This window comes from Mizuhopecten yessoensis, unplaced genomic scaffold, assembly GCF_002113885.1.
Source record: "Mizuhopecten yessoensis strain PY_sf001 unplaced genomic scaffold, ASM211388v2 scaffold10441, whole genome shotgun sequence".
Lineage (NCBI taxonomy): Eukaryota > Metazoa > Mollusca > Bivalvia > Pectinida > Pectinidae > Mizuhopecten > Mizuhopecten yessoensis.
Window position 1 is genome coordinate 881931 of NW_018408548.1, and position 14602 is coordinate 896532.

General features: G+C 35.3%; 1 protein-coding gene across 2 annotated transcripts in view; it reads right to left on the bottom strand.

The window, feature by feature from the left end:
* Positions 1–12181, bottom strand: part of LOC110460618 (serine/threonine-protein kinase TBK1-like) — a 79956-nt gene extending 67775 nt beyond the window's left edge. Inside the window, exon 1 of one of the 2 annotated variants that reach the window (XM_021513629.1) lies at positions 12116–12181. The gene's annotated coding sequence lies outside the window, so the exon portion shown is untranslated. The remainder of the gene's footprint in view (positions 1–12115) is intronic. The other variant, XM_021513637.1, reaches the window with a different exon arrangement.
* Positions 12182–14602: the final 2421 nt, after the last annotated feature.

The following is a 14602-nucleotide window of genomic DNA, read 5'->3' on the forward strand; positions in this document are numbered from 1 at the left end:
GGGGGCATCTAAACAATTAACAAAAGATATATATGATCATGAAACGAGTCTAAGAATTTTTCAATTTAGCGAGCCTCTGGCGTTTCAGAAATTTCATTAGAAATGAAAACGAGTGTATGATCCTTTTTATCACATTATCAAGATTAGTGGCATTTATTCGTGTAAAACGAAAATTTCATATGCAACCTTGAGTCGTAAAAAGCCGCCACTTCGACTCCAGTGTAGGCCTGTGACGTCATGTACTTGTCCTAGGCGTAACGTCACAATTGAAACAATTGAAACTTACAACCAATCACAGAGCTGATAGGTCATATTACATGGGTTATTGTCATACTGCAAAGAAAAATGTCGCACGGTGATTGGTCGAATTGCCAAGGTACCTGAAGCTATGTTAGTATCCTTACCGGGGTACATAAGAGCACGCGCGCCTGTTGTAAGGGAGATAACTCGCAGATTCGAATCGAACACACCGGAGAACGTTGTCTGCTAATGTCAACAATGAACAAAATGGCGAAACGGTTTGCAAGCCACACGGAGAGTGAAATTGAGACAAAACGGGCGTCACTTATACCTACAAACACAAAGAAAAGTAACACAATTCAGCAAGCAAAACCTTCTGAGCATACTTAAGCGAAAAGGAGCAAGACACAGATTTTGAGGACTTCTCGAAGCCAAGATTAGACGAGGCATTGGGCCATTTTTATCTCGATGCAAGGAAACAGGATGGGAGTCTTTACAAGACGACAACGCTTGAACATTGCTTTGCAGTATGACAAATTCGTTATACAGGTCTTTGGCAGGGTACATGGTCTCATGTTCGCTGTCAGGACCTTATGTACCCTNCTTCTTCTTTGAATGTCAACCTTATACAAATGCTCGTACTGTACTTTTTGATCATATAAATCATTTAAATGTACATTTAACGTTGAGATTATTACTGTTTGGAAATGAAAATCTGGCTTTGGATACAAATTGTGATATATTCAAACAAGTGCAAACTTTTATTAGATCCAGTGGAAGATTTAACATGTTTCGATTATGAACTTGACTTTAAAATATGTTTTTGTTTTTGTTTGTTTGTATGTGTATGTGTTACTTTAAAAATCGTTTCATACTACTATGAATTGTAATTGACAGTCTATATCATCATCTGCTGTTTTGAATTATTGTTGTAAGGAGATGGCTTCATAAGTTGTAATAACTTGTGCCAAATCCTATTTACCAATTCTGGTTAATAAAATATGTATAGAGTGAAGTCCCTCTCTGTCGAATTTTAGCTCCTTGTTGACATGAGGTCGAGAAAGTGGGATCCTGGGTTTATACTTTTGCCCTAATCGGCGTGTGAGTCTTCCGCTTTCGATATAAAATCTTAAGGGTACATATCAATTTATCATATGAATAACCTTATGCAGTGTCAAAAAGCCATCATATACATTACAATGTATGTTTAATATCACTCCGGAAATGGCGTCACAATCGAATTGGAACAATCAATGTGACGTTACGTCATTGTGAAGCGGACGCTATTTTCATCGCTTCAGAGGCGGCCAAGTACAAAATGTTTGTTTCATATCACAATTATACAGTTTACTTTGTTGTATATGATAAAAAGAATCTGTCATTCGTTGTCCTTCTATCAGAGTTATGATACTAGTTTTGGATTTTTCATATTTGCTCGCCAAAGGCTCGCAATCATGAAAAATCTAAACTTGTATCATAAATCTAATAGGAAGGGAACCTTATGACAGATCCTCTAGATCTAAAGGCATAGAATTATATTGAGGTATCACTCAAAGTCGGCATGGTATTATATTGAGGTATCACTCAAAGTCGGCATGGTATTATATTGAGGTATCACTCAAAGTCGGCATGGTATTATATTGAGGTATCACTCAAAGTAGGCATGGTATTATATTGAGGTATCACTCAAAGTAGGCACGGTATTATATTGAGTTATCACTCAAAGTAGGCATGGTATCATATTGAGGTATCACTCAAAGTCTGCATGGTATTACATTGAGGTATTGCTCAAAGTCGGCATGGTATTATACTGAGGTATCACTCAAAGTAGGCATGGGATTATATTGATATATCGCTCAAAGGAGGCATGGAATTATATTGAGGTATCACTCAAAGTAGGCATTTTATTATATTGAGTTATCCCTCAAAGTAGGCATGGTATTATATTAAAGTATCACTCAAAGTCGGCATGGTATTATATTAAAGTATCACTCAAAGGCGGCATGGTATTATATTGAGGTATCCCTCAAAGTAGGCATGGTATTATAGTGAGGTATCACTCAAAGTAGGCACGGTATTATATTGAGTTATCACTCAAAGTAGGCATGGTAGCATATTGAGGTATCACTCAAAGTCTGCATGGTATTACATTGAGGTATTGCTCAAAGTCGGCATGGTATTATACTGAGGTATCACTCAAAGTAGGCAGGGTATTATAGTGAGGTATCACTCAAAGTAGGCAGGGTATTATAGTGAGGTATCACTCAAAGTAGGCAGGGTATTATAGTGAGGTATCACTCAAAGTAGGCACGGTATTATATTGAGTTATCACTCAAAGTAGGCATGGTATTATTTTGAGGTATCACTCAAAGTCGGCATGGGGTTATATTGAGGTATCCCTCAAAGTAGGCATGGTATTATAGTGAGGTATCACTCAAAGTAGGCACGGTATTATATTGAGTTATCACTCAAAGTAGGCATGGTAGCATATTGAGGTATCACTCAAAGTCTGCATGGTATTACATTGAGGTATTGCTCAAAGTCGGCATGGTATTATACTGAGGTATCACTCAAAGTAGGCATAGTATTATATTGAGGTATCACTCAAGGTCGGCATGGTATTATATTGAGATATCGCTCAAAGTAGGCATGGAATTATATTGAGGTATCACTCAAATTAGGCATGGCATTATATTGAGGTATCACTCAAAGGCGGCATGGTATTATATTGAGGTATCCCTCAAAGTAGGCATGGTATTATAGTGAGGTATCACTCAAAGTAGGCACGGTATTATATTGAGTTATCACTCAAAGTAGGCATGGTAGCATATTGAGGTATCACTCAAAGTCTGCATGGTATTACATTGAGGTATTGCTCAAAGTCGGCATGGTATTATACTGAGGTATCACTCAAAGTAGGCATGGCATTATATTGAGGTATCACTCAAAGGCGGCATGGTATTATATTGAGGTATCACTCAATTTAGGCATGGTATTATATTGAGGTATCACTCAAAGTAGGCATGGTATTATATTGATATATCGCTCAAAGTAGGCATGGAATTATATTGAGGTATCACTCAAAGTCGGCATGGTATTACATTGAGGTATTGCTCAAAGTCGGCATGGTATTATATTGAAGTATCACTCAAAGTAGGCATGGTATTATATTTCGGTATTAGGCATGGTATTATATTGAAGTATCACTCAATGTCGGCATGGTATTATATTGAGATATCACTCAAAGTAGGTAAGTCGGCATCATATCGGTACTATTGAAAGGGAATACTGAACCAACATACCGCTTCCAGGACACGTACCCGAATGTAGGTATTGCACATATGAAGGCACGTCCTTAATTTACCTTAGCTGATATTAGAACGCCAACAAACCCAATAAAACCAAACGACTTAAAACAGTCGTAACTTACTATAAACACAGTGTACCGTCGTCATTGAAATAGAATACAAAAGGTAATTTTATCTTACCTGAAGTTTGCAGTAGATCATTTGTGCATCACTAATATTAAGGCATTGAGGCAAAGGTGAATTATGAAGTCGATCTTTAAAAAGCAGAAAAATGTCACAGGTCATCGAGATGTGGTTTGGAAGCATGTTAAAGTAAGACAGGATTGACTCAGAAATATTTCAAATTCATAAATCATACAATCATGCTTTAGATTAGCTAAAATTAAAACAAAAAATGTCTATTTTAAACACGTCAATTCTCGTATCATATTTAATTTGTTTCATTATAATTTATTATCATATAACAATGATGATATTCCTCATTACACTAAGTTTATTATTAGATTCATTGTACTTTAACATTCTTCAAATAAAATGAGGTCCCATTTTTTTATTAACCGACATTCGATTCAATATGTGCGGTTTTACATAAACCACAAATATTTCTAGCGTCAATAGGATAATAAGAGTTACTTCCCTTGTCACGAACAACAGCTCAATGTAAAGACGCACCTTAGAAAATGTACCACTCCTGCGATTTCAAATCAGTCCAAACTCCTCGGTCGAGTGACAAACATATGTTTAAAATTGTGTTTAAAATAATTGATGTGAATCAAACATTTCAATGAAACCAGTACCGATGTATGCTGGCAACAAGGAATATGTTTATGTATATCAGGAAATATATCGGGTCTTCTCCCTTTGTCCCACGTACGAATATATTTCTCCAAGTTAACAATACATAAACTATATGGGGCGGAATGTTAAAATAAGGAATCCCCGAGCCCCAAAAAGGATTGTCGAGCTTTGACATTAGCTGATAGTCAAAACAGGATAACCTACTTGAAATTTAACTCCGTATAGTTCTGAAACTAGGCCGAAAGTCCCAATGAATACGCATATTTCTACAGGAATTGAATATACAATTCTAAGGATGAACTCAACTTTACAAAATGTCTAGTTTAACTAGGGATTTTAACTAGAATTCAACGTGTACACTTTAATGTTCATGTATGTAGGCCGAGATTTCCGTAATAAGAATTTTAGAAAACATACATTAAGTATAATACGATACACACACTAAGCGGCCTACTTATCATGTATTCAATACAACGTGAAAAGCTGAATCACGTTAAAACTCAATATAGACAAGGCCGTGTACCCTGTAAGGAAAGCTGCTGTTGATAAACTTTAAATATATTTTACAACAATTATGAGACAACTTATTTATATTAACCACTCTTAATGGTCCGTATGTTAAGAGGGGAGAGGGGGGTCTTAATGTGGAAGGAAACCTGAGTACCTGGAGAAAACCCACATGCTAGGGCGTTTTTACATCCGATCAGGAAATAGAACACCGGTCAAATGCGCCACCCAACCATCTATTGCTTATTTCATTAAGCTGTTGTTCAGATTACAAAACATTAGAAGAAAATATACAAGATATAAATAATAAGCTATCTGTATATGACTCTATAGAGTTTTTCTTTGACATAAATTTTGCTCAGTAAAATCTTCGATATGCGTGTGTGATGATTATACCCATATACAACGAATTCAAAGAGAAAATAAACATTGTTTGTTTTACAACTCGCAGTAATATGAAAAAACATGTGGTCGGCTGGTCGGGCAGGTGACCAATACCTATTCACGTCCGGTATGGGGGATCGATCGCGGTCACCTTCGTTAAAGACTATGCGCCTCAAATTGCGCCATCCACCATCTGAAAAAAACATTGAAATAAAATAGGATGTCTGCCTGAAGTTACTTTGTCTTCACGCGCAGATGCCTATATTAAGTACGCATGAAATCCACTAGATTTCCAAACAGAAAAAAAAACCTAAAACACTGCTTGATGATACCCTTGATTCCCTACCATGGCCCAGAATAAATCCACTCCGAACAAGAGCTGCCCACGCTCCTGGTATTGATTCACACTTGTTCGTGTAGTTTTATTAAATCCCCAGACATTTTGACGTTAACAAGAAGCCTAGTTTACGTTAGTAAACACTTGATCTAAAAGTTGGCAGTGTAGCTAAATCTGACTCATAAGCCTCACGACCTCAGAATAAAAGTCAGTCTTTGTTTTGAGTTATTTTGTATGTAAATCATACGTGTTAAAATGAAGTTGATCTACTTATAATCACAAATATTCCATGATTGTTATTATAAAGCATTTGTTTGTCTTATTGAACTCCAAGATTCCTTGACTGCATACATAACAAGTGTTTGTTTTAAGGAGCCCCACACCACTGCCGAAAATTAAAAATGAGGATTGGAAACTGTTTATTTCCGGCTAGACTTTGAGAGAAAACCTTGCGGGACCTTTATGAAAAAAATGCATATGAAATAAGCAAAACAAAATCAATAACGGTGTTTTGAGTGTAAAACTCCAGTGGGACTAGACCGGGGTTCGAACCCTAGACTCCAGATTGTTACACCATCGCTCTAACCGACTGAGCTACCATGCCAGCTAGCCATATACAAAACGAAACTAAGGGGAGGTTACTCTTTGTACGAAAAACCAACAGTACAGCTGCACAGGCATCTATCAATATAATGAAAAGATTGAGAAGAAAACAAACACAGCCACGGTACAACTTGTTATCGTAACACAAGGACGGGATGACTATGCATCTTATCATAAATGGATAATAGCCAAGGAACGTCAGACTTAAGTATGAGAACTAATTTTTTCATAAAACATGTCAGATAACACAATATGTATCCTATTCAGGCACAATTTGAATATGTCACAATACCACGGGCAGTGTTACGAGATAATAGATCTTCTCGTATACGATGCATGAGGGGATCTAACAAAGCTATCAAAACCTATAACACAATGTACGCTAGTGTGATTCATCGATACACGCATTCTTTGTATTTGACTTTCATAATAAATGACATCATTCCCTTTTCGTTGCTGCAGTGCATGCTATAATGCAAGAGGTTCAACGGGCATGTAACGCTCACATGATTTTAATGATGTTGGCAAAAAATGTTGAAATGATCAGGAAAACTCAAGAGACTATTGCCGTTATTTTTTACTTTAAAACTTATCATTGAATTTGCAGTTCTACATCTGTGTAAGTTATAGGCAAAATAAATATATATAGTTGATTTCGGCGTTGTGGTTGCTACAGAGGACGACGCGGTCACTATTATGGGACATTGGCTATTGGACCAGATCATTGAACAACGTTTTACACAAGCAAGACAGTGGCAAGATATAAAACCTTCAGGACTTGTGTTTTTTAGAAGGTGCTTTTTCACGATTTATATCCATGGCCTTGAATGTTGGACAAGCAACCTGTAAATAATTCAAGCAATATTTATAGTTCTTCTATCAAGCAGACGAGAAACAAAATAACAAGAGTCACGGTCTTGTTGTTCGGTAGAAGAAGTTTTACTGTTATGATTTTAAATGGCGGTCAAGGTTATTTAATTGTTTTAAATACTGATAGTCTTTTAATCAAGGAAACTACGCATCAATTATAATTACCCTAAATACACATCCTTATGGTTCTTAAAGGATATTTATAAACAGTTGACTCCTGTGACCTTGATTATATAGGTCACTGCCATTAATTTGAACAGCCTTTTTAGACCGTCATACTAACAAACTGCATACTAATATTAAGATCCTACGCATTGTGATTCTGAAGAGAAAGTCGTATAAAACGAAATTGACGACGGACAGAAGGACGGGATGATGACGATCGCCTTTCAATCGCATAGACTGGCTTGTGCCCTCCGTGCCTGGTGGGCCAAAATAGAAAGTTAGTTTGGGCATAATATTCAAAACACAAGTCAAGGAGACATCCTAATTTACGCAATTTTATTGGCTGACTCAATAACCTAATAACTTATACAGACAGTTGAATTTAACTTGAGGTCGTTAAAAGCTATAAACGGTCGCACATCTAAAACTACGGGGAGTTATAATGCATCTCCTACTTATTTTTAAACAATTGCAATCGGTCTTCACGTGCTAAAACTAAGGTAAGTAACAGACCTTACTCGACAGCAATTTTTAGTAACACTGTTAACGAATACGTGGTTTCCAAGTGCTGTCACGATTTTACTCTAAATATGTATACTAAGCACCCTATCTATATTTCAATAGCTTTTAAGACGTCAACACCTGAACGACATAGAACACTAATAGCAATGCTATACTTAAAGATGACAACATACTGATGTAGGGCAAAATACGGATGTTCAGTGACGCCAAGGAAAACTTGTCTACCGTATAGCTAAACATTAAAACTACTTTAATCACGTTTTTCTTACCCTTCAATAACTTTACGACTTGAATTTTACTAAACTACATTTAATAAAAGCAGTAGGTTGCCATTTGAAAAAAGAATTGTGCTGATTGAATCCGTGATGACGAATACGACCACGTGACCAATCGATCTTTAATCTAGATATAAATGCCAGGTAAGTGTTTTTTAAGAGTACATAATAAGGGACCTGTAAATGTATTACATTTTCGCAATGTTTGGACCTAAACTGATATGTTTAGGATAATATTTGACGTTTTAGAGGTTGAGATCAATTCTCGATTAAAATGACACCCCAACATGGTGATAATGATGACGTCTCTGTTTTGACTTCAACAAGGATACACTGTTTAACAATATAAGCCCTTAAAACGTCTGTTTTTTTACATACATCAGTTTAAGTCAGTTTATGTCCACACATTGCTAAACTGTTACAAATTCTCAGGTCCCTGTTGCACTATACGTCAGCGCAGAGATAGGCAACCATAAGTAGTGTTTCTATACTAAAGTAGAAATGACATCCTGTGCAAGCTGTTCCGGTTTAGCGGTGTGATACATCAAACTTAATTTCTTAATTGTGCTTATACACGTATGAAGTATCGCTATACCCGTCGTATACAGCTTAATTGTGCTTATACAGTATGAAGTATCGGTATACCCGTCGTATACAGCTTAATGGTGCTTATACACGTATGAAGTATCGCTATGCCCGTCGTATACAGCTTAATTGTGCTTATACACGTATGAAGTATCGCTATACCCGTCGTATACAGCTTAAATCAAACTCATAAGAAAGACTTCAAGATCAATTTATACAAAACTGGTTTTCCGAAGTTCATAATTCGTCGAGAGGAGAATTCTACTCAATGTTCAAGTGTGAATTCGGTTTTGAAAAATATTTGATAAAATTGTCAGAAAATAATAGATTACCTATTACCAAACTACGTACGTGTAATTTGAAATTTCACATTGAAACTGGGAGGTGGCAGAATATTCCAAAAGTAGATAGGATATGTAACCTTTGCCTTGAAAATATTGGAAATGAATTTCATTATCTTTTTACTTGTAGTAATGTGGAAGTGAAAAATTTACAAAGAAAATACGTTCCTAATTACTATCGTACAAATCCAAATGAAAATAACATGAAAGGTCTTTTGTCAATATGTCACGAACAAATTCTGAAAGGATTATCAATTTTCCTAAAGAAATTGATTCCTTTACTTTAAGCTAAAACATAAACATTATACATATACTATTACTTGTTGCTTCTATAGGTCCATAATATTGAAGCACATTATGGGTCTATATCACTGATATGTACAAATCAATATGTAAAGTAGGTGACTATGTGAGTATTTTGGATACGGAAATGTATGCATATGTGCGTGTGTGTGTGTGTATGTATCTGGGATGTAGTCATATGTTTGTGAATATATGTGTGTATGCGCGTATATACGTAGGCGTCTGTTTGTTGGTATGCATTGTATGTGTATGGATGTGCATATATATGTATATGCAAAGGTCTGGATATATGCGTGGCTATCTACATATATGTATACATTGCTGTGTCTAATTACGAAATAGTTCATTTGTACAACATGTTATCATGCATATATATATATATATATCAGTATCTTAATATACATGCATGCACCTGTCCATCCTGTCATAATTCAATATATGAATTCATGTACATGTACCTCATGTTACACATTTTCATGTGTCTGAGTGTTGGAAATAAAATCTGAAAATCTGAAAAATCTGAGAAAGAACAAAATTTGTAGAAAAAGGCAAAAATATGCATAAAACAAACACGCAGATCAGTCACTCGGTCACTGCAACACCTCACAGGCTGAAGGGTAGAGGTTGTGTCGCCTCGACAGTGACCCCTGCATCGTGTAAAAACATATTTTCGTGATATTATGTTAAAATGTGATCATTTTGACAAGAGACATATATTACACAGTAAAATATACGTCTCTGTTTTGACTTCAACAAGGATACACTGTTTAACAACGATACAACGAGCCCTGTTTAAAGCGACCACCAAACCTAAAATCAACATTCCTGATCGGCAGGTTGTCCTATTACAAAGGTTCTATTCACTTTGCAAATAAGTGGAAAATCAATTTCTACGGATTTATCGAGGAACACATTCAATGTACGATATGTTTACTGTTGGACGTATATGAATTCCAAGGTTTCGTTTACCCAGGTTTTAGAAGTAAACATAGGCCGATTTGTACAAGTAACTCTTTACTGCCCGTAATGTACTCACAGGACTATTCATGTATTTTAGCTGTTATAGAAAAAGTTCTTAAAGTCGGATATGACTTGAATATATTATGACGAATACTAGTATATAATTATTCAATTATTTTATTCGTTCTCATGAAAATTAAACACCCAGATTCGAATTTCATTTTAAATTTAAATAACCGTGTTTATATGGTAGGCTTGCACAGACTGATAATAAGTCATGATAATTCAGCCAAGATTCTATAAAACTGATAATTATTGAAGCTTTTACATGTTCTTTCCCACATTCTTACATATGAAATAGACGGGAGAATTATTTTATTTCACACTGCAATTAATTGTATCAACAGGAGTCGTTGTATATTTCACAAGTTAACGAAAACAAAACCTGGAATAGGGCTTCGATATCATAATCATGCATTGTCATGATCATTCACGTACCGCGTCCAAATATGACGAGAAAAACGTGTTCTCGTCAAATTGATTTGAAGGATTATTTTGTAGCCGTTTTAACTTGTATTTATCTATAACTGCTTGCTGCGGGTCATATCTATATGATTAGAACAGTATCGCAATATTATACAGTATACTGTCATATTTACAATAAATGACGCCCCTCGATTATGATAATAATGATAAACTTTATTTATTTTACAACAATTATGAAACAAGTTATTTCACCTTATATGAATCACTCTTGTTGGCCCGGATTTTAGCGCGTGGGGGGTCTTAGTGTGGGAGGAAACCGGAGTACCCGGAGAAAACCCACGTAATCGGGCAGGTGATCCCAACCTTTTCACGTCCGATCGGGGAATCGAACCCCGGCCGCCTTGGTGAAAGGCAAGTGTGCCACCCGACCACCGATTATGATGTCTTTATGACGTCACAATGATTATTATATACTAGTATTAAGTAAAACACGTCAATTGGTTGAAATAAAAGGAAAAAAGAAAGTGGCGTTTTCGTACCTTATTTTCGCTATCGAGTTTGGAGGGGGAATTCTATATAGATAGAAGCGTTATTCAAATGACGGAAATAATGTTACATTCTTCTGACAGCTGTATAGTATATGACGTCATAGTTCCATGCAACACTCGTTATTTATATAATGATATACACGGTATGTATATCTACGAGTGGTGCAGTACATCCACAGGGTACGTGTAGTTCTTCTGATACAAGTACTGTTGAGACTTGGATAACATCTTATTATCATGTACAAAGCCACATTGAGATAAAGGTAAGCACGCCATCCGCAACATCCGACAAAACACGTGTGTAGCAGCAACACAGTAGATCTTCATATATATTAACAGTCTATACACTAACAGTCACTCAATAACCATTGTTCACGCTAACTGGAGTTATCATCTCATAAACTGCCAAAGGCTTTGCCTTAACTCATTCATCCATGAAGACACATGTGAACTCTTTCAATTCAGAGATTGGGATAGTTCATTATGAAATTTCAGGGGTGAATGAGTTAAATTTACTGCTATATTCCGTCAAAGGCCAGGGGAGCGTTTTTACTTAGAGCTGGTCTTAACCCTGAAACGTCTAGTATTACTCTCTACACATAAGGATATGTCAAGACATGTCAACTGTTACAAATTCACAAGTCCCTGTGTGTGGCATTGCATTCTAGTACAGTGCTACAAAGAGTATACACGTGTGTATATATCGTTAATGACAAATAAACTATAGAGCACTAACGGTTATGCATGTATATATATAGACAAACACATATGTACTATACTTATAATCCACCTGATTCAAATAATCTGTTACTGCATAGTACGAAGTTAACGATGCCATATAACAGACGATTTCAATAAGATTGACTTATGATATCAAACTTACCTTTTAAAGCTGTCGGCATCAGATACAGTGCTAGCATACCATTTACTTGAATCATATACATGTACATGTACTTAAAAACCTGCTAGACGGAAACCCCGATTAAAACCGGAAAACCCAAGAGATATAATTGTATATAGATTAGCACAGCGTATAGCGTATATCTGAACATATTTATTATTATTATTTCTATTATTGTAGAAATGTTTTTACATTGTATATAAATTTCTGTGTATCTGGAATGTGAATCTGAGCGCTGCTAACCATAGACTTCAACAGCAATGTAGTACGTGTGTATACAACCGAACGTGAATCAGAAATCGTTCAAGTACGCATGCGTCAGATAGACTCTGGGGAAGTAAATGAACATATAGTATACGATTTAGTATCTACATAGATATACACACAGACATACCATTATCCTAACACCAGGGCTCCAACGCTCAGGTGCCCGTGTCCCTGTAGTAATCCACTCCATTTCATTTCATTTCATTTTCCAAAAGTTTACAACTTATAGGTACAGGATATTACTACAACCATACATATTCAATACATGCTTACCAGGGCGGCAGTTTGTATGTGTAAACAAATAAGTGGCATGTATATTAAATGAATGATGTACTAGTTATAAAATAAGTAACATGTATTTGAATGAATGTACATCATCAGTGATATACTAGTTAAAGAAAAAATAATAAAAATAATGTATTGAAGGAGAACGCATTGTTGTTAGTTCATACATTTAAATTTGTTTTCAGATTATCTCTCAACATAAATGATTTGTGCAGAAACTTTCCAAATTTGCATAATTCAGATGTATTGCTAGAGTTCAAAAGACTGATGAATTTAAACATGCTGGGTTTCAACCAATAATATTTTTTCATGTGAATATGTCTATGTATCTGAAAAGATGGACATTTAAGCACAAAGTGGTATTCGTCCTCAATATCTAAATTGCATAATTTACAGATTCTTAGGTTCCTTGGTACATTTCTATATCTACCTTGCTCAATTTCTAACTGGTGACTGGACATTCTGAGTTTCGTAATGACTTTTCTGTACTTGAATTGGATAGGTTTCCCGAGATAAATTTTCATATCAAAACTTTGTGCATATATTAGGTGTCTATACATACTACATTTGGTCGATTCAGCTATATGACTCCTTATTTCTTGTACACAACAATCAAAAAGTCTTTGTTTAATAATATCCAGAGCACTTTTTACATTTATTGTCACCTGGGTGTCCCAGATATAACCCAGTCCCATAGTATACAGTTCATTTTTAATATCTCTCGACCAGTTATATTTATCACTAACATTTANTTCAGCTATTTGACTCCTTATTTCTTGTACACAACAATCAAAAAGTCTTTGTTTAATAATATCCAAAGCACTTTTTACATTTATTGTCACCTGGGTGTCCCAGATATAACCCAGTCCCATAGTATACAGTTCATTTTTAATATCTCTCAACCAGTTATATTTATCACTAACATTTAACCTTTCCATAAGATCATTATATATTTCAGTCATAATACAATTTTGACTATGTGCTAATTTCAACCAAAATTTGAACACTCTCAGCTTTCTTATTGTAATCAGAGGATATACTCCTAATTCCTCATAGATCATGTTATTAGTTTTACTTCGCTTCGCCCCTAACACTTGCTTTAAAAAATGCATTTGTACTTTTTCAATATCCTTGGCACAATAAAAAAAACCAGATCTCGCTTGCATAATTGAGAATTGGGCTCACATAAGTTCTGAATAATGATAACATAGTTTATACATTAAAATCAAACTTCCGTGTCTTTGCATTGCTTTTCGACCTTGCTCAGACAGCTTATGCTGCGTCTTTATAGTTTAATAATAATCCTAGATAATTATATTCGTCAACAACTTCTATATTTTCACCATCATATAGCCAATGCTCATTCCCAGCCTTTCGAAAAACAACAATTTTAGTTTTCTGAGTATTAACAGTTAGCTTCCATTTTCAGAGAACAATTGTAATGTGTCAAGTGACTTTTGAAGTCCCTCCACTGATTCTGATATCAGCGCCATGTCATCGGCATACATAAGTAGAAAAAGGCTGAAAGTTTTTAACTCGTATGGCATGTTACCTTCTTGTATATATTGAAAACATTATCGGTGATAAACACTCACCTTGAATTAATCCAATCTCATTAGTGAAAATTTCAGAATAAAATCCATCTAACTTGACACAAGAATTTGCAAATTTATACATTGAAAAAATAATTGATAACAAATTACCTCTAATGCCACATTTTGACAGTTTGAGCCATAAATTAGATCGATTTACAGTATCGAAAGCTTTCTTGTAGTCGACAAAGCAGCAATATAATCTTTTATTTTGTGAGAATGTCTTATTAATTAAAGAATGTAAAACAAAAATTGCGTCTGTAGTTCCATAACCAGATCTAAATCCAAATTGTGCATCAGAAATAATTTCATTTGTGTTAGCCCA